A 20177-nucleotide genomic window follows, 5' to 3' on the forward strand; every position below is an offset into this window, starting at 1 on the left:
GGAGAAAACGGTTAAAAAATCAAGGAAAAGACAAGCTGAGTTAGTGAGAGTGTTAAAATACAGTAGTGTCGATTAGGGGTGGACATGGTTCGGTTCGGTTCGGTTCGGTTTTGGGGTATACCCATAACCGAACCATATGTAATCGGTTCCCAAAAGTTTGGAACCAGAACCGAACCATTTATCTTTGGAACCGAACCGAACCAGAACTGAACTTGATCGGTTCGGTTCGCTTCTGGGTTTACCCAGGTGCAATGTATACCCAGTTTCTGAGTTATGCAATGTATATCCATAATCCAGTTTCTGAGCCATGCAATCCAATGTATATTCTTTCACACTTTCTTAAGACAGATTATGCAATCATTAGTTCAGATCACTGTAATTTGTCCAATGTATATTCAGTGAAACTTAAGACAGTGAAAGTTAAGACACGCACACAGTCATGGACCAATGTACACTAAGATTAAAAGGCAAAGCAAAATGTTAAAGGGGGGTGCATTAAAATTTAAAAGGCAAAGCAAAACTTTAAAGGGGGTGAATTTTCTCATGGAAACGGGGGGTGATTTATCAGTTGGGGGTCGGTTCTCGGTTCCACGAAACCCAAATCTAGAACCGAACCATGTACAATTGGTTCCAAATAGTATGAACCGGAACCGAACCATATAAATATGGAACCGAACCAAATAGGCCGGTTCAGTTCGGTTCTTCGGGTTCAACCCGGAACCATGTCCACCCCTAGTGTCGATAACACTCCCCTGGGCAAGTTAAACAAAGAAGAAAAGACAAACTAGGAGAGTGCACTTATTAAGAACATGGTCGAGCTAGCATCATCCCCTTAGTGAAACAAGGAACAGGGGTGTGATTTATTAGAGGCAAGGTCCGCCAATACCAACCCACATCATCCCCTTAGTGAAACAAGGAACAGGGGTGTGATTTATTAGAGGCACGGTGCGCCAATACCAACCCACATGTGCACCAAAGAAGAGAGTAAAATATGCTCCCCTTTTTCTACAATGGACACTCCTCGTAGAGTAAAAGAATGCCAATGGTGATAAATTTCATTAGATAGGGGCTATCCATGGAAGAAAGAAGGGGGTGAAAATCATCATTTCCCATTTATAAAGGCTCGAGGGGGTCGTTCATTTCAGGGGGAATTCACAAACAGGGTGGGGGGGGGGGGGGGGGGCACCCTAACCGAAAAATCAGAGGGAGAGGAAGAAGGAAACAAGCACCGGCCATTCTTTCGAGCTCTGGCCAGTGCTCCTCCTCCGTCCGGCCACCACCTTCTCAACACAACCCCATGAAACCACCATTACCTTCACCTCTACCCCATCAGCCCCCCATCACCATAGATCCTTCACCAAACCCCTTTTTTCTACTTTTCCCTATTGCAGCCACTCCATTTTTTCAGACAAACCCCGCCGGAATCCCGCAAGACCATCACTCTCTATAATTTCCACCTCCATTATCCCCTCCATCAGCAGCCATTAAAGGCACATTTCCCTACTCTCATCTTTAAAAACTCTAATTGATTTAGGGAAACCGTAGATCTAATCCATCAAACCCTCCTCCATTGCAGATCTGCCCTTGTAACCCTAACTCCGGCCATTACCACTTCCTCCACCGTCGTCCGCCATCTACAGACCCAATTTCCCTCCCTCGCTCTTTCATGGATTTGGAGCCAGGGTTTCAAGAAAGATCTTAGTTAAAACAAGAAGTTTGCTAGGGTTTTCTTTAGGAGTTGAACAAAAGGTGAAAAGAAGAAGAAGAAGAGAGAGATCTGTAGCTATCTTAACCAATCAGATCACTTGCTCCGATTGCCGTCTACCTCTTGTTGTTTTTTCCCAAATTCTGTCGGATCATCATTTCCCTGCATTTGTTCCAATCAGAGGCTAAAAAAAAGAAGAAGGGAAAAGGAAGATCAGATCAGCATCTTACTCAAGTAATCTCCTTCCCTTTATTCCAATTTATGGGTCAAATTGAGGTTAAGTCTATTACTATGGATTAGGGTTTGCAATTTGTTACTATTAGTCCATGTTTTTCATGTCATCAAGTTGCTAATAGGATCGGTGAATTGGTTCTGGTTTTTCGTTTTCCTAAAAATTCCTTAAATTCCCATTCCATTATGAGATTTATATTGACTAAGAAGATGAGCCTTGATAGTTTGGCTGCAATTTTCCTTTAGTATATTCTCTTCATAGAGTTTTAAATCTAGTTCTTTTATAATTGTTGATTTCCTCTCTGTGATCTGATTTCGAGATTGAGATTAATGGATTTGTTCTTCACCTTTGATGTGGTTTACCTAGTTCTTATCCTTGGTGTTTATTGTCATCATATAGGAAAAAAGCTCTGTTTCTATTTTCTTCATACTGTAGTTCAAATTTTAAGTAATAATTTTTGGTTGCTGATTTAACAAATAAGGTAAGGCGGGTTGGGTTGGGGTAATCAATCAAACATAGAACTGTCAGTGTCCCAAGGCTAAAAGGCATTCCCTATATTCTTCTTTTGTGAGAAATGGCAACAACACATGTATGTTTTGATATTTACACACTCGGAGTATATTTCTCTTGTGGCTTGTAAGAGTCTTTATGGGGGTTGCAATTATATCCAGAAGACAAGATGGGTTGTGGGAATACCAAAATGTGATTATTCTGATACCATTTCTGTATTTTTTTCCATGCCCAGATGTTGACACTATTGTGTTATGATTGTATAATTCTATGTTGTCTTCTTTCTCTAATTGGCTTGTGGGGAACTTTCACTCTAGGAGTTTTATATTTCGTCAAAATGCAAAAAGGGCCTTCTAGTTTAGCAATTTGCTACTGTAATTACTGAACTCCAGCGAGTGTTGTGAATAGGGTTTCCCTATTCATTTGCGGCCAAAATGCTGTCTTTACAAGCTGATGTTGACACCATTGTATTGATAATTGCATGAACTCAGCTTGTCCTCTCTGTTAAATCTGTGATGATTTTTTTTATTCTTGTGTTGGGTGAAGAAGAAAAGAAGGATTTAGCGCAAATGTTTAAACGTAGCAATGTAAATGTCATTAGTTGGTGTCGTACTGTTCCAAGCAGGGAGTTGGATCATATATTGTTTTTTTGGTTCCTAGAATCCTAGCCATGGATAGAGGGAGCACCTTACCTTGATTATTTTCACTACTATTGGAAGAATACATAAGCAAGACTGGGTTTAGAAGCTTACATTTCTTTAGACTGCTTAACCGTAGAATGATATTAGCTCAACCATGTCATGATGATTGCACAACCTGATTTGCTTTATTCTTTATGGGCCTGCAAGAGCATTTTAGGACTCATAACAACATTTTCATAAATCTTTGGGCAGTAATAGACGAGAGGCTTCAGTGCAAGCATCAAGACATAGTATTGTTAATATTGTTTCTTACCAAGCACAAACATGGTTCGATAGTTGAGCAAGCCTTTGTATAGTTCCTAGCTCTTAGTGTGTCTTGTTTCATTGATTTTGGGCTATAACACAAGAGGGGCATAATCTTTCCATGTTAGTTGAGTCTACTCCTCCTTTGGGCGCTATAATAATCTTAATATAGTATAAGATGTGTGTAAGCGGTATAACAAGCATAGTTGATAGTTAATACTGACATGCCTTATTAATTATGCAAGCTTAGTTAGAAGGTTCCCCTTCATACTCTTAGGAAAAGGGATATCAGTATGCTCATGCTCTAATGTTTGCGCGAATTTGGCTTATCTTCACATTTCTCTTGCAAACATGTTTGTGATGATACTGTTCTCCCTAGACAGTCCTTCCCTTTTGACGAATGATATCTACATTAATATACTTAGAAGATGGCACTACTGGGTCATTTTTTCTTCTTGCAAGTAACTTTGCAATGATCCGACATCCAAGAGGAGAATATCTTGTTCATGTTTGATATTGCCATTGTCCAAATATTGTGGTTTGGTGGCTTCAGACACTGGCATTCCTAGGCTTTAACATTTTCACAAAGTCGCCTTGTCTACTTTACCCTGATTTGTAGGTGAGGGCGATGATAAAGCTATTTGGAGCCCACCCGTAGGAGATTTGCTTAGTCTCAATAGCATCTCATTGCTTCTCTTTTCCCCTTGTCTTTTCTGAGACTTGCCTAGTCTCATAGATGTGTCCTTCCTACCCTTATTAGAGATTGGCCAAGTCCTATAGATTATTCTTTCCCTCTTATTGTTGCAGTGGCGATGATAAGGTTACTTGGAGCCCTTCCCAGGGAGGCTTGCTCAGTCTCATTAGTACCTCATTCCTCTTCTTGGAGTTATAGTCTAGGAGTCAGTCCTATAGTTTAGGAGTCAGTCCTATAGTCTAGAATTATGTTCTATAGTCTAGGAGTCTGTCCTTTAGCTGAGGTATCCATCCCCATAGGTTAGGGCGATAATGGGGGTACTCGGAGCCTTCCATTGTCTCTCCTTCTTTAGAGACTAGCTCAGTCTTATTAGGATTCTGTCTTACTTCTTTGAGATCATTCTTATTATCATTTCAGGGACTCTTGTTCATTCATTTCGGGATTTCCTTTAGCTTTTGGGATTTTGCCCTTCAGTGTCGACATTCCACCAGACTGTATTATTTTCACTACTGTTGGAAGATTACATAAGCAAGACCGGGTTTAGAAGCTTACATATCTTATGGCTGCTTAACCGTAGAATGATATTAGCTCAACCATGGCATGATGATTGTAGAACCTGATTAGCTTTATTCTTTATGGACATGCAAGAGCGTTTTAGGACTCATACAACATTTTCATAAATCTTTGGGCAGTAATAGACGAGAGGCTTCAGTGCAAGCATCAAGACATAGTAATGTTAATATTGCTTCTTACTACCCACAACCATGGTTCGATAGTTGAGCAAGCCTTTCTATAGTTCCTAGCTCTCAGTGTGTCTTGTTTCATTAATTTTGGGCTATAACACAAAGGGGCATAATCTTTCCATGTTAGTTGAGTCGACTGAATATCCCCCCTTGGGTGCTATAGTAATCTTAATGTAGTATAAAATGTGTGTAAGGGGTATAAAAAGCATAGTTGATGGTAAATATTGACATGCCTTTTTGATTATGCAGGCTTAGTTAGAAGGTTCCCCTTCATACTCTTAGGAAAAGGGCTACCAGTATGCTCATGCTCTAATGTTTGAGCTAATTCAGCTTGTCTTCGCATTTCTCTTGCAAACATGTTTGTGATGATACTGTTCTCCCAAGACAGTCCTTCCATTTTGACCAATGATATCTATTAATATACTTAGAAGATGGCACTATTGGGTAATTTTCTCTTCATGCAAGTAACTTTGCAATGAACCGACATCCAAGAGGAGAATATCTTGTTCATGTTTGATATTGCCATTGTCCAAATATTGTGGTGTGGGTGTTAGTTGGTGACTTCAGACACTGGCATTCCTAGGCTTTAACATTTGCGTAAAGTCGTCTTGTCTACTTTACCCTGATTTGTAGGTGAGGGTGATGATAAAGCTATTTGGAGCCCACCCTTAGGAGATTTGCTTAGTCTCAATAGCATCTCATTCCTTCTCTTTTCCCCTTGTCTTTTCTGAGACTTGCCTAGTCTCATTGATATGCCCTTCCTATCTTATTAGAGATTGGCTAAGTCATATAGATTATTCCTTCCCTCTTATTATTGCATAGCGATGATAAGGTTACTTGGAGCCCTTCCCAGGGAGACTTGCTTAGTCTCATTAGTACCTCATCCCCCTTCTTAGAGTTATAGTCTAGGAGTCAGTCCTATAGTTTAGGAGTCAGTCCTATAGTCTAGGAGTCTGCCCATTAGCACAGGTATCCATCCCCTTATGTTAGGACGATGATAGGGATACTTGGAGCCTTCCGTTGTCTCTCCTTCTTTAGAGACTACCTCATTTTGATTAGGATTCTGTCTTCTTTGAGATCATGCTTATCATAATTTCAGGGACTCTAGTTCAATCATTTCGTGATTTCCTTTAGCTTTTTGGATTCTGTCCTTCAGTGTCGACATTCCGCCAGACTGTGGAGTACGGAGTGTCTCTTGTATATTCCATTTAGCTGAAAGGGTGAAAACACATAAAAACTACAAAAACATCTAAAAAATGCTAAAATACAAAGGACTTAAAAAACACTAAAAATATATTTCGAAAATGCTGTTTTCGAACTAAGTTGGCTTGATCCCTTTCCGTAGGGTACGTAGGCAGCTTGGGTCCTCCCAAGTCCAGTCAAACCATTTCAAACAAAAAATCTTTTCAAAACCTTGTTTTTCAAAGTTAATAAAATGGTTTTCGAAAACCTAAGGAAAAAACAGTTTTCAGCCAATAACAAGGAAAAAAAGGTAGTTGTCGACGACACTATGAAGTCAACACTCTTATGAGAGTTCATTTCATTGGACACAGGCTATAAGTAATGACGATTGCCCTCTCAAGCCTATTAAGCCCCTTTTCTTCTGCAAACCCCTTTATTGATTCTTTAATTCTTTGACTTGTATGTTGGCATATTTAGCATAGCTTTGCTTTGATCACATACTTACTCATACTTGTTTGTAGCGTTATTTGTTTCTTTATTGCTTTGATCATATGCTTAATTGTAGCATTATCTGTATCTCTTTCTTGTTTTGATCACATGCTTATGGGCTCTGCCTCTACCCATTTGGTGAAGTAGTCCACCGCTACCACTACAAATTTTCGTCCCCCGGGTTCCCGAGGGAAGGGCCCCAAGATGTCCATGCCCCATATTGTAAACGGTAACGGACTGGTGATGGGAGCTAGTGGTGCTGCCGGTTGATCGGAAGTAGGGGCGAACTTTTGACATTTGTCACATTTCTTGACGAGATCTAGAGCGTCTTTCCTTAAGGTGGGCCAATAAAGTCCTCTTAGAAGTATTTTTCGGATCAGCGCCTTCCCCCTAGGTGTTCGCCGCAAATACCTTCGTGAACCTCTTGTAAGGAGTATTTAGCATTGATGGGGTGAAGGCATTTCAGGTATGGACATGTGTAGGACCTTTTGTATACGCTTTGGCCATCGTAGGTGAAACGAGATGCTCTTTGAATCACTCGGCGTGCTTCCTTTTTGTCTTCCGGGAACTTCCCATCTCGAATGTATCGAATAATTTCATCCATCCAACATGGTTCCCTTTCTACTGCCATTATCTCCTTGATCTCAGTTTCAATGGTGGCTTTCTTCATATGTTCAACGCATACGCATCCCAACGCTAGGTACCCTGATGCTGCTAGTCGGGATAATGCATCTGCTTTCGCATTTTCTTCCCAGGGGATGCGCTCTATGTCAAATCTCTGAAGCTTTTTTATGAGATGTTGGACTTTAGCAAGATACTTGGCCATCCTTGAGTCCTTTGCTTCAAATTCGCCATTCACCTGGCTGACAACCAACTTTGAATCACTGAAGGCTTTAAGCCGATCTGCGTGCACCTGGACTGCTAGGTTCATTCCTGCTATCAACGCCTCGTACTCGGCTTCATTGTTCGATGCGCGAAATCCGAACCGAATGGCGTATTCAGCGATGAAATTGTCGGGTCCTGGTAGAATGAGGCCGGCCCCACTCCCTTGTTTATTGGAGGAGCCGTCTACATAGAGTTCCCAACCGTTGTCTGGATCTTGCCGGTCGTCCTTGTCTGGATCCATCGGTCCTTCAGGATTCAGGGTCCTTTGCTCATGCTCTTGCCCTCCAGGAGTAGTTGTATTATCCCCTCCTGGAGGGGGTTGAGTGCTTTCTGTGCTGTTCCCGTTTTCCTGTCCCTCGGGCGTAGTTGTATTATCCCCACCCGAGAGTTGTTGAGGGCTTTCCTGTTGTTCTTTTGATCGCATGGGTTGAGTACATTCTACTACGAAATCGGCCAAGATCTGTGCTTTTATCGCAGGTCGAGGTAAGTACCTGATACCAAACTCACTGAGTTCTATTGCCCATTTGACTAGTCGTCCGGAGGTGTCGGGCTTGTGTAGGATTTGCCTCAGTGGTTGGTCGGTCAGCACTTCGATAGTGTGCGCCTGGAAGTACGGCCTTAGCTTTCTTGCTGCCATTACCAGTGCATATGCCAGCTTTTCCATTCGGGTATACCTCGTCTCGGCATCATGCAATACTTTGTTGACGTAGTATACTGGTTTATGCTGCCTATGATCTTCTCGAATCAAGACTGCTGACAAGGCTATAGGGCTCACGGACAGGTATACTATTAACTCCTCTCCATGTTCGGGCTTAGTGAGCAACGGAGGTGAAGAGAGGTACTGCTTTAGCTCTTCAAATGTTGTCTGACATTCGGTCGTCCAAGGGGCGGTTTTTATTCCCTTGATAGCCTGAAAGAAAGGAAGGCATCTCTCTGCTGATTTTGACACTAATCTTCCCAATGCTGCAACCATTCCAGTTAGCTTTTGTATTTCTCGGATAGTAGCAGGAGGAGCCAAATCTATAACAGGTTGAACCTTTTCTGGTTGACTTCGATCCCTCTCTGACTGACCATAAATCCAAGAAACTTGCCGGCCGTCACTCCAAAGGCACATTTGGTTGGGTTCAACTTCATTTTATATTCTTTTAAGACCCGAAATGTCTCTTCGAGATCTGAGATGTGATCGACTTTCTTCCTACTCTTGACGAGCATATCATCTACATATACCTCCATGTTTTTCCCGATCTGGTTCTGAAAAAGCTTGTTGACTAACCTCTGATATGTGGCCCCAGCGTTTTTAAGGCCGAAGACTCGGTAGCAATATAACCCCTGATCGGTGACGAAGGATGTCCTTGGGATGTCTGCTTCGTACATTCTGATCTGGTTGTATCCTGAAAAGGCATCCATAAAGGTTAGTAGCTCTTGGCCTGATGTGGTCAATCCTGGGGAGTGGAAAACTGTCTTTTGGACAAGCCTTATTTAGATCCATGAAATCTATGCAGATTCTCCACTTTCTGTTGGATTTCTTCACCATCACCACATTAGCTAGCCAATCGGGATATTTGATCTCCTGAATGAACTCCTCTCGGAGAAGTTTTTCAACCTCTTTTCTGATAGCTGCTTGTCGCTTGGGGGTGAAGTGTCTTTTCTTCTGTTTGATTGGCTTATAAGTTGGTTCCACGCTGAGTTTATGGACACTGACCTCTGGGTCAATACCTGGCATATCGTCCGGAGTCCATGCAAAAACATCGGCGTTGCTTATGACAAACTGAATCAACTGACTTTTGACTTCCTCATCTAGCGACGATCCTATTTGCACAGTTTTCTCAGCCTGATCCTTGTACAACGGGATTTGAACAAGTTCTTCCACGGGCTTGTTGACGACAGCTTGGGCTTCATCTCGTAGGTCCAGCATTTCAATGGGCATCGCTTCTGGCGACCTTTTCCCCTTAAGAGCGGTGACATAGCATTCTCTAGAACAAATCTGGTCACCTTTTACTTCGCCGAGCCCTCTTGGGCTGATGAATTTCATCTTTTGGTGATCGGCTGAAGGTATCTCTTTCAACAAGTTCTGCCCTGGTCTCCCAAGAATTGCATTATACATTGATGGGGTGTTTACTACCAAGAATTCGACCATTGCGGTAGCTCGCGGTGTCACGCTCCCCATGAGGACCGGCAGCTCTATAGATCCTACTACCCTAACGACCTCTCCTGCGAACCCATACAGTTCCGTGGAGGAAGGCTTCAGGAGGTCGTCTTTGATGCCCAGCTGCTTGAAGGTGTGGTAGTATAAGATATCTGCGGAACTTCCATTGTCGACCAGGATTCTTGGCGTCTCGAAGTTGGCGATCAACATGGTGATGACGAGGGCGTCATTATGCGGTAAGATCACATCATTTATATCAGCATCAGAGAATGAAATTGTGTTGTCCGCTTTCAATTTCTTGTCAGGAATGTGCACTGAATTGACTTGGCAGGCGTAAGCTCTGCGAGCAGCTGAGGAAGTTCCTCCAGCAGCCGGCCCTCCCACTATGGTCGTAATGACCCCAGTTGGTTCGGGGCTCTATTGCTGGAGGACTCGCCGGGGCTAGAGATTTGGCTCAGCTTCCCTGCGACGGCGATCTTCGTGGACTTCTTCCCCTGGCCGGACTGGGAATTCGGGGTTCCCTCCTTTCCTGGCCTCCATTCTTTATATACTTTCTCAGATGCCCTCGCTTAATGAGTAGCTCGATTTCTTCTTTCAAGAGTCGACACTCGTTGGTATCATGCCCGTGGTCCTTGTGATATCTGCAATATCTAGTCTCTCTTATCGCTATTAGTACACATTTTGTCTGGCCACCTGAGAAAGTCTTCATTTGTTATGGCAGCTAAGATTCTGGCCCTGGATGTATTGAGTGGGGTATAATAGTTCTCCTCTCTTCGCAATGGGCTCCCATCCTTTCGGAGTAGTCTATCCTCTCGCCTGTGCTTCTGGTTTGATGATTGCCCATTCTTCTCAGATTGGCCACCGTGTTTGCTATTCAGGGGGGGCCACTGTGTCCTCTACCGAGATGTATTTTTCAGACTTTGCGATTAGATCGGGTAAGGAGGTTTGCGCCTTCTACGCTATTGATCGTTTGAAGTCGTCTGACTTAGCTCCCGATAGCAGTGCATTAACGGCTGCCGACATATCCAGATTAGTTATCTGCAGGGCTTCTCTGTTGACCCGGCGCACAAAGTCTTTTAGAGACTCGTTGTGCTCCTGCCTTAGTGCCATGAGTGATGCGGCCGTCTTCTTGGGTCGACGACTACTCATGAAGTGTTGAACCAAGCTGTCTGTGAGATCGTCGAAGGAGCTAATAGAGTTTTGTTTTAGTCCTACGTACCAATCTCTGGCATCACCGATCAGAGTGGCTGGGAATGCTTTGCACAAGAATCCATCCGAGACCTGATGTAAAAGCATCATGGTCCTGAAGGTCTCCAGATGGTCCACAGGATCAGTTGTCCCATCATATCGGGGGATCAGCGGCATTTGAAAGTCTCGAGGAGTTGGTGCGCTTAAGATGGCTTCTGAAAATGGAGGCTTGCTATTAAAAGCCTTGAGGTTGGGATTTTTACTTTCTCTGGCCAACTCTTTGATTCGATGATCAATTTCCTCAAGCTTCCGCTCTACACGCTCATCTTTCTTATCCTCTTTTCTTTCTCTGCGTCTTTTACGCTCTTGTAAAGGACCAGAAACAGAATCTGATCGACTTTCAGACCTTCTCTTGTGACTCTGGTGCCTTGCTTGTTCTGTGATATTTTTCAGATCTTGCCGCCGGTTTACTGATCTAGACCGGTCCCGTCGACGATTTCGACTTGGCGACGGGGATCGCCCCCGACGTCTATTCCTGCTCATCGAGGGAGATCGCTCGCGACTGTGCCTTGAACATCGGTTGGGGGAGCGGAGACGAGACCTGGACTGGTTGGGTGGTTCTTCGTGCCTATGGGACACTCCTTCTCTTTGCACATGTGGCTCCAGAGGCTGTGGACGTGCGAGAGGAGGGTGAGTGAGAATTTTCACTTGCTTAGTTAGATCGGCGACTTGTCGCATCATCTGGTTGAATTGTTCTGCCGGGAGCTGGACAACTGGTGCGACCGATCGCTGATCTTCCAGCACTTGGTCTTCTGACTGGACTTCAGCTACAATTTGTGAAGCTAGGCGCCGGCTTCTAGGAGGAGGACAGGAAAGTGGAGGGTCTCTAGGTAGCTGCTGAGAGTGAGTTCCTCGCCTTGATCCCGCTCCTCGGCCTGAACCCGCACGGTTGTTCTTCCTGCCTGCCATGTGGGAGATTGGGGACAGCTTTTTGTTCAAGTCCCACGGATGGCGCCAAACTGTTGTGGTTAAAAACAGTCAATGTGATGTGGCAATTCAAGAAGAGAGAACTTGGCTGGGTTACAATCGGATATTGGAATGGATGCTAATCTGATCGTCTGACAGAGAGGGTCATGCACTCAGATGAGTCCTGCACAAGGTAGCACCCGGTCAGAAGACCAACCCGGAGTCGTGGCTCCGGATTGGCCCTTCGACACTCAAGTCAGCGTATGATCTCATCTTTGGACCAAAAATAGTAATGAATAGTAATTTCTCGGGTTCTGGATCCCTACCTTTGAGCCTCGGACGACTATTTATAGTAGGTGGTCAGAGTCGATTTACCTTTTTACCCTTTTGGATAGGTGTCGCCCTGTGGTTGGACGGAGGGTCAACGCTTCCTTTACTTTCTAGGATTAGCTCTTTAATTATTCCCTTATAACGGGGGTAATTAGGGTATATCACCAGAGGACACATGTCACTTCCTGGTTGGATGATCAATCCTGGGTCCCGTCATTAACTATGCTCTTATTAATGAGGGAAAGTTTACTTTACGAAAGGCAAAAAGCCTTAGATACATGAATATGTGATGGTCGTGAGAAGAAAGGAATATGCCAAGTGGATCGAAGATAATGAGATTACCAGGAGTCTCTTACTTACTTAAATAGATGACAATTTTATCAGTCTTTGAACGGAACGAACTCTCTAGCTAGGGTGTTGGCCATAAAGGAAGACAAGGAGTCATCGAACTAGGCAAGTGATAAGGAGGATGATCCAAAATTAATTTTTGGACGGTGAAATTATATAGCTGTTAGTTTGATCTGGCCGATGGAGCTTTCAATGACACCTATGCATCCATGACAAGATGACCAACACACAAAATATAAGGGCTGTGATAAATCGACCCCCATATAGGGCAGTGCTGAGAGAGAGAGAGATGGGGTCGATCTAAGATAATTAGGGGGTCGATTTATTACTGCCCAAATATAATAGAGAGAGAAAACTAACCCTTCTCTAAAGACTTGCAATAATTAGATGGACTAAAAATATAAGACCAATTATCTTTTCAACCTAAGAAGATAAACAAAGTGACAACTAAACAAACCGACAGACTACTTCTACTAATATTATTAATATTATTTAGGGAAGGAACATGATCTTAATAATGAAGAGGGATAAAATTAAACAAAGGAGAAAAGAAATGATAAAATAATCCTTGTTGCCTCCTTTTTAAACGAAGGAGATCTTCTTCTTCAAAGCCTCACGATGTGTCTCGTCCGAGTTCCCTCTTCAATCCTTTTATCCCTCCCAGTTGACATCCATGCTCCCTATTTATAATAGTTGGGGGTTTACTTCAATTCGGATTTTCAGACTTAGTTAAAATATTAAATTTGTGGACTTACTAAAAATAATAGGTTGCATACTTACCAAAAATTGTAAGTTTCCTATGAATTCTCTTTCCACCTACAAATAGGAGATGGGGATATTTTCTCATCCCATCCTATGAAATAGGGAAGTTTCCAAAAACATAGGGGAGAGACCTCCCCCCACTTAGATGTATTCTATCACATTATTCCTTTTATGCATATCTTATTATCTACACATGTTCAACATGCGCATATGTAAAATATTCTCTTGCATGTGGGACCCCCTAATCTTGACCCACATACCTTTGAGATCATCCAGGATCAGAAGAAGACAATCACAAAAAGGAAAAGGCAATGAGAATCAAGAATCAGTTTATAGAGCGATAACTTGGCGTGCGAGGCTTTAAGGAACGCGAAATGAAAGAGGCAAGGAGAAACGATGTGTGCCCTCACAATGATGAGATAAAACCTTTATCCCTGATTTTTATGTCATCTAATATGTAATCAAGGCGTAGCTAAGATGAAAATGGGGATGTTTGGCAAGAAATAAGCGACGATTTGACAGCTAGGACCATGCCATGTGTATGGACATGAGAAGGTGAGCCGGAAGGATGGAGTAGGAGAAGCTTTCGAATGAGGCTCTTGCACATAATTTAGAAGTAGCAAGTAGTACTACATGCTACACGATGCCATCACTTAGGAGACTGCACCATATTTGGGCAGTGATAAATCGAAAGATCATCTTAATTTACTTTATATTGGATCCGGGACCCTCCCATGGCACCCAATTCAACGATCATCTTAATTTACTTTATATTTTTACTTTTACTTGTATCGCTCAGCAGCCATGGGGATTATACTTTCACTATCATTAATTTCCTATTATTTATGTTTCTCATGCTTGTCATTTACATTCTAACGATCAAGGGGCCCTAGGTACTTGTTCGTCATTTGCTTTTAATAATGCAATTTATGTTTCCAGTACTTGTATTTTACATTCCTGTTATTTAAGTTTACTACACATTTAGTTTTCCTCCCACTCTACATTTTTAGCAGTAGTTTATAGCTCCGTCTCTTTCACTCATTCCCAGTTAGTACTTTTCGTTCTACTCTAGAGGATGCCCGTAGGAGGGAGACCTAGAACTCTATAATCGCCTGATTTGGAAAGTCACCAAATCGATGGTAGAAAAACCTTGGCTGTAAGCGATCGCACAGTTGGTTTGTGATGCAGGACGAGCGAGCATCAACACAAGATGGAGATCACAGAAGGAGCAACTAAATCAACTCATCAGAATTTGAAAAACATATAGCACGGTTTTGGAGAAAAACTCCAATATGACTTGTGAATTACTCAAGCTCCTTCAGCGAAGTGGCAGTGTGAAGGCTCTCTTCACAATTGCTCCAAAAATCTATTTTATTCAAATCTATATCTTTCTTTCCCCATTCCATCACATTATATAGGTGTTCAAAATCCAGAAATAGAAAGAAAAAGCAAGAAAGAATTGTAGTTTTACGTAGGACTCTTTGATACACATACTTAAATATGGATATTTCTAAAATAATATATAAAAAAACATTCTAAGAATAAGCTTACTAATCTAATCTTTGCTATCTAATAAAAGATGCATTCTCAAGACGTGAAAAGAAAATATGAGAGGCTATGTGAATGTGTGAGAGTTCCAAAATTGGAACTACTTGTACGTGGCCCCATTTTGGGTGGTCAATCCAAGTCATGCAACACTCAATCCAATGGTCATGTGATGTGCTTATGCATCATTTGCCCCTGCTTTAAAAAACTTGAGCTAGAGTTTAGATCCATGTTGATGACGACGTGGGAAGAGTAGCCCCGCATGGCGGGTGTACGTCTCACTCCTTCTAGGATGTGACTATCACTAACCGATCAACTCGACCCAAAACAAAGAGTTATTCCTGTTGATTTCACAAAAATAATAGGTAGGAAGCACTTGTTGATTTCACTAGGAAATAGCTAGGAAGCGGGGCTTCTTGTTGATTTTCCAAAGAAATAGTCAAGGCGTAGGGCAGACTTTGGTTGACAAAAACTTATCACTCAGGGTTGTACAACTGATGGAATCCTCTGTAACTTGCTCTGGAGGATCTGTAGTAGATGGAACTTTATAAGCTGGTTATGATGCCCTGGCCTAAGATTACAAATGAGGTGGAATCCTCTGTAACCTGGGCTCTAATACTAACTAAATGCATGACGAGCGCGCAACAACACAAGATGGAGGTCACGTAAGGAAAACTAAATCTACTCGTGGTATTTTGAAAACCCATACTACAGTTTCAGAGAAGACCTCTTGTTGGGAAAATCCGTCGGGCAATCTAATCCAATCATGCACAAATTTAACGAAAAAGTAAAAGTAACATAAGCAAGCTACAAGATGAACACCAAGATTTTACGTGGTTCGGCCAAGCCTACTCAACGGGCAAGAAACACGATCTTCCACTATGAGAAAAAACAATATACAAGGATTACAATGGATTTAACCCAAAACCCAAAAACCGCAACCCTTTCCTTGCTTCTCAAACCCAAGACCGTATACACCTAGAGAAACCTGAGAGAAAACCCCAAGAGAAAAACCCAAGAAGAAAACCCAAATAGAAAACCTTCTATTCTTCTTCTTCTCTTTTCTCTCTTTTTCTTCTCTTTCTCTCTCCTCAAGAGGTAGCCGACACACCTCACTCCTCTCGCCGTTCCGTACACCACAAGAGTGCAACTGAAATCCTTTTTTATGTAATTTTACAAAACCCATAAAAAGGAACACTTTGTAATTTGGTTTCCACCTTCCCACTGTTACCTTGGGAAATAAGGCAACTGTCCCAACAATCTCCACCTTGGCTTATTTGCTAGCCACCTGAAGATTTTCCGTTGATGTCACCACTGGTCCGCTGTCGCCACAAACCACCATTGGCCTCATGAAGTACCAGCTACACACCCTCGAATCATCTTAGTTCTGACTCCTCCCGATTCGATCAACACGACCAATGCACATGCGTAGTTGCCAATCCGTTGACTCATCTAGTCAATCCTGGAGAGGGATCTCGATCAATCCTCCCCAATGCAGGTACTATCACCTTCTCACCATCGTCTGCACCCTGGAAATCTGTCTCTGCACCAACTGCAAAAAAGACCCTACGGGTGCACGCGCTACCACTCTGTTTCCAACAAACCATTAAGATTTTAGGAACACTAGTCACCGTGTCCCCAACCAGACGATACAATCCGCCACACTTCTCTCCTTTCATCAGACCCATACAGCCGTGTGTGATTTTCATGACTCCACCTGCAACTGAATGCCTGCAACCCCTAGAGTCCAACTGGCCAAGAGATACTAGATTCCTTCGTATCTTTGGGACATACGCCACACCACCCAAAATACGAATCACTCCATCAAATATTTTGATCTTCACCGCCCCAACTCCCATGACGTCACAAGTAGACCTGTCACCCAAGGACACTACACCCGCCCTTGTCTCCTGGAACGTATCAAACTATTCCCTCCTGGAGCATACATAAACAAAGCACCATGAATCTAAAATTCACTCATCATGAGGAGAAGCGTGATTACCTGTAGAGACTGTGAGAACGTTTCCAAACTCTTCGTTCTGTTCATCTGTTACCGCCACCGCCAAATTCGTAGAACCATTGTTCGCCTAGTCAGCTCGCTCTGGACAATTCCGCTTGATGTAGCCATATCTTGCAGTCGTAACATTGCACGCCCTTTCTGCTAACCTTGAATCTTAACCTGCCTTTTCCTGATCCCCTGTCAGACGACCTTCCTCTTTGATTCCCACCCTGGACAACCAACCCATGCTCTTCATTTCCAGTAAGAACATGTTTCTTCTGCATCTCATTCGATAAAAACGACGCCGTGACTTCCTCCAACTTTATCGTATCCTTACCATACAATAAAGTCGTCACCAGGTTGTCATTCGAATCAGGAAGAGAAGTAAGAAGCAAAATGACCTTGTCTTCTTCCTTCAACTTTTCGTCAACCTCGTGGAGTTGATCCACAAGCCTGTTAAACACCGTGATGTATTCCAAAAGATCTTCTCCTTCCTCCATCTTTAGCCTGTACAATTGCCGCTTCAGATACAACCGGTTGGTCAAGCTTTTTAACATATAAAGCTTTTCCAACTTATCCCATAACGTAGGCGCATCTTCTTCTTCCATAACGTTAAACATAACGCTATCTGCTAGACATAGCCAAATCGTGCTGACCGCCTTTGACTCAATGTCTTCCCACTCGGCATCTGTCATCTTCTCTGGCTTCCCATCCTTTCCCTTCAACGCCTTAGCCAAGCCCTGTTGAACTAAGATGTCCTTCACCCTCATCTGCCATAAAGTGAACTTGCCATTTCTGTCAAATCTGTCGATGTTGAATTGAGTAGAACTTGATTTTACCGTCATCTCGGATTACTCCGTACTTCACGGTGTAGCTCTCCTCCTCGAACGAGAATCATTTCTTAGACAATCTTTCTACTCCTAAAGATCGCTCTAATCGCGATCCAACCACAACACCCATGATCACTCCACCCGGCCTCGACGATCGCTCCACCTGAGCTCTGATACCACTTGTTGGGAATATCCGCCGGGCAATCTGATCTGATCCTGCACAAATTGAACTGAAGAGTAAAAGTAACACAAGCAAGCCACAAGATGAACACCATAATTTTACGTGATTTGGCCAAGCCTACTCCATGGGCGAGAAACACGATCTTCCACTATGAGAAAAAATAATATACAAGGATTACAATGGATTTAACCTGAAACCCAATACTTGCAACCCTTTCTTTGCTTCTCAAACCCAAGGCCGTACACCTAGAAAAACCTGAGAGAAAACCCTAGTAGAAACCCAAATAGAAAACCCTCTATTCTTCTTCTTTTCGTTTCTCTCTTTTTCTTCTCTTTCTCTCTCCTCAAGAGGTAGCCGACACACCTCACTCCTCTCGCCGTCCCGCACACCACAAGAGTGCAACTGAAATCATTTTTTATGTAATTTTACAAAACCCATAAAAAGAAACACTTTCTAATTTGGTTTTCACTCTTTACGCGCACGCTCCCCTTATAATGTGATTTGACGTGAAAAGCGGGCAACTTCAACGCTTTTTGACGTCAAATCACGTTATAACTTATAAGGGTGGCGTGCGCATAATGCACGGGGTGAAAATATCATCGCCCCATATAAAAGCAACATTCTAAGAATAAGCTTATTAATCTAATCTTTGCAGTCTAAGAAAAGAAGCATTCTCATGATGTGGGGAGGAAATACAAGAGGACATGTGAATCTATGAGAGCTCTTAAAGAATTAGTAGTGGACCTTATTTTGGGTGGTCCATCCATGCCATGCATAGCAGTGCTAATCCAATATATAGTCACATGCTTCTTCATCAGTTTGGTACTGTAGGTCGAAATTTGCCTATTACGTTGAAATGCTAATGATTGTGCTATGCCCGCGTACCCACACCATCTGCTGAAGAGCAAATGGATTAATAGATCAATGTATACATTATTTTTTAATAACTTCACCCATTTTATCATGGCCCACGAGGCGGTGATAAGTAGCTCACCAATTGCTCCATGCAGTTAATGATTCGGGTGGATAGGAAGAGATGCAACCCTAACAAGTGATAGGCCCCACTCATCACCATCTTTTGATGTATATACAACTATCAATTTTTTAATGTGATATCAGTGGATTTTGAATTAAAAAACAACAGTAGCATGATAGTCGGATTCAAACGATTTAACTATACATTTTCACCAATGCATCGACCGAAAAAAGCACAAGCTTTCCTTGTTTCAAACGTAAAAATAATATCATGCAGATAATTAGAAAATCCAAGTATTTTTATATTTAACTATTGGGATGAATCCCAAGTATCAGACTAAACAAGTCCCCATTTTCTTGGGAATTTCAATTAGAGTAAACTATCTTTTAATCTACAAAAGAAGACAAACAGAGTTTCCAATGTGGAATCTTATTATCATCATTACAAGGAAGAAACCATTAAATATGGGGAAAACACCCATAGAAGGCAGTTGGCATAGCTAGATTGTGGAAAGGGAAACCTTTGGTGGCCCCAGAATATTTAAAATCTTACAAATATAAAGTTTCCATTAACTATTACATACATTACAAGTGTAAATCACTGTACTTGTTAAATTCTAGAGATTTCATTAACAGTACTAATTGAACATTAGTCCTAAGTACTTATCAAATTCTACTAGATTTGACAAATCTTAACAGTACTTATTGAATATTATACAAGTAGATTTCTCATAGTTGTTAAACACTATAAATTTAAATTTCTCTGTAACTATAAAATTAAGAGATCGATTATCAGGACGATCTTGTCTTGATGAATGAAGCAGCCATGATCCAATCCACATGTCCCATGAGGTGATCAGGATCGTTGATCTGATGGGCAATCATAGGACGATCTAGTGAGTTTAGGTCTGGTGCCAAATGAAGATCTCATTCATAAGATTAAGTGCTTGGATTGCCAGAATCACGCATTGGAATCGGGATGCGATTCTGATTCCAGCATTTGGTTTCGAAAAGAAAGGAATCAAGGGGTAGAATCGAAACTAGGTTGGGATTAGAGTGGGGGGATGCCAAAATCTGTTACCCGCCTAGACCTGGCAAACGGGTAACCCGTGCGGGTACAGGTACAACTCGTGCGGGTACGGGTACCGGCGCCGGTACGGGTAAGAAATACCGGCGTTTAAGTGAAGGTTTTTTATTAGAATATTTTGTCAAAATCATGCACTAGAATTGGCATACTATTTCGATTTTGTTTAGTAGATTCCGACGTTTGTTTCAAATAAATGATTTTGAATAAGGGTGCCAAAATTAAAACCATGAGGGAATAGATGGGGGAAAATGTTGGAATCTAATTTCTTCCCAGGAGCTGGTATTCTGAATCCACCTTGGCCGGAATTAAATTTTTATTAGAATATTTTGTTTATTTTTTTATCATTCCATTTAGAGGGGAATTAAAATATGAACAGAAATAGGATGCTGATTCCGATTCTGGATTCTGGCAATCCAAATGCACCCTAGGTTTTAGA

At 42.2% G+C, this 20177-nt stretch overlaps 1 long non-coding RNA gene across 1 annotated transcript; it reads left to right on the top strand.

Annotated features, from left to right (window-relative positions):
* The first annotated feature begins 1171 nt into the window (after positions 1–1171).
* LOC143885262 (uncharacterized) lies at positions 1172–14065 on the top strand. Its single transcript, XR_013253181.1, has 2 exons — positions 1172–1939; positions 13401–14065. It is a non-coding gene; the product is annotated as an uncharacterized LOC143885262 (long non-coding RNA).
* The last annotated feature ends 6112 nt before the right edge of the window (positions 14066–20177 follow it).

The sequence above is a fragment of the Tasmannia lanceolata genome, unplaced genomic scaffold, assembly GCF_043159265.1.
Source record: "Tasmannia lanceolata isolate RefF3 unplaced genomic scaffold, GAP_Taslan_0.1 ptg000008l, whole genome shotgun sequence".
Lineage (NCBI taxonomy): Eukaryota > Viridiplantae > Streptophyta > Magnoliopsida > Canellales > Winteraceae > Tasmannia > Tasmannia lanceolata.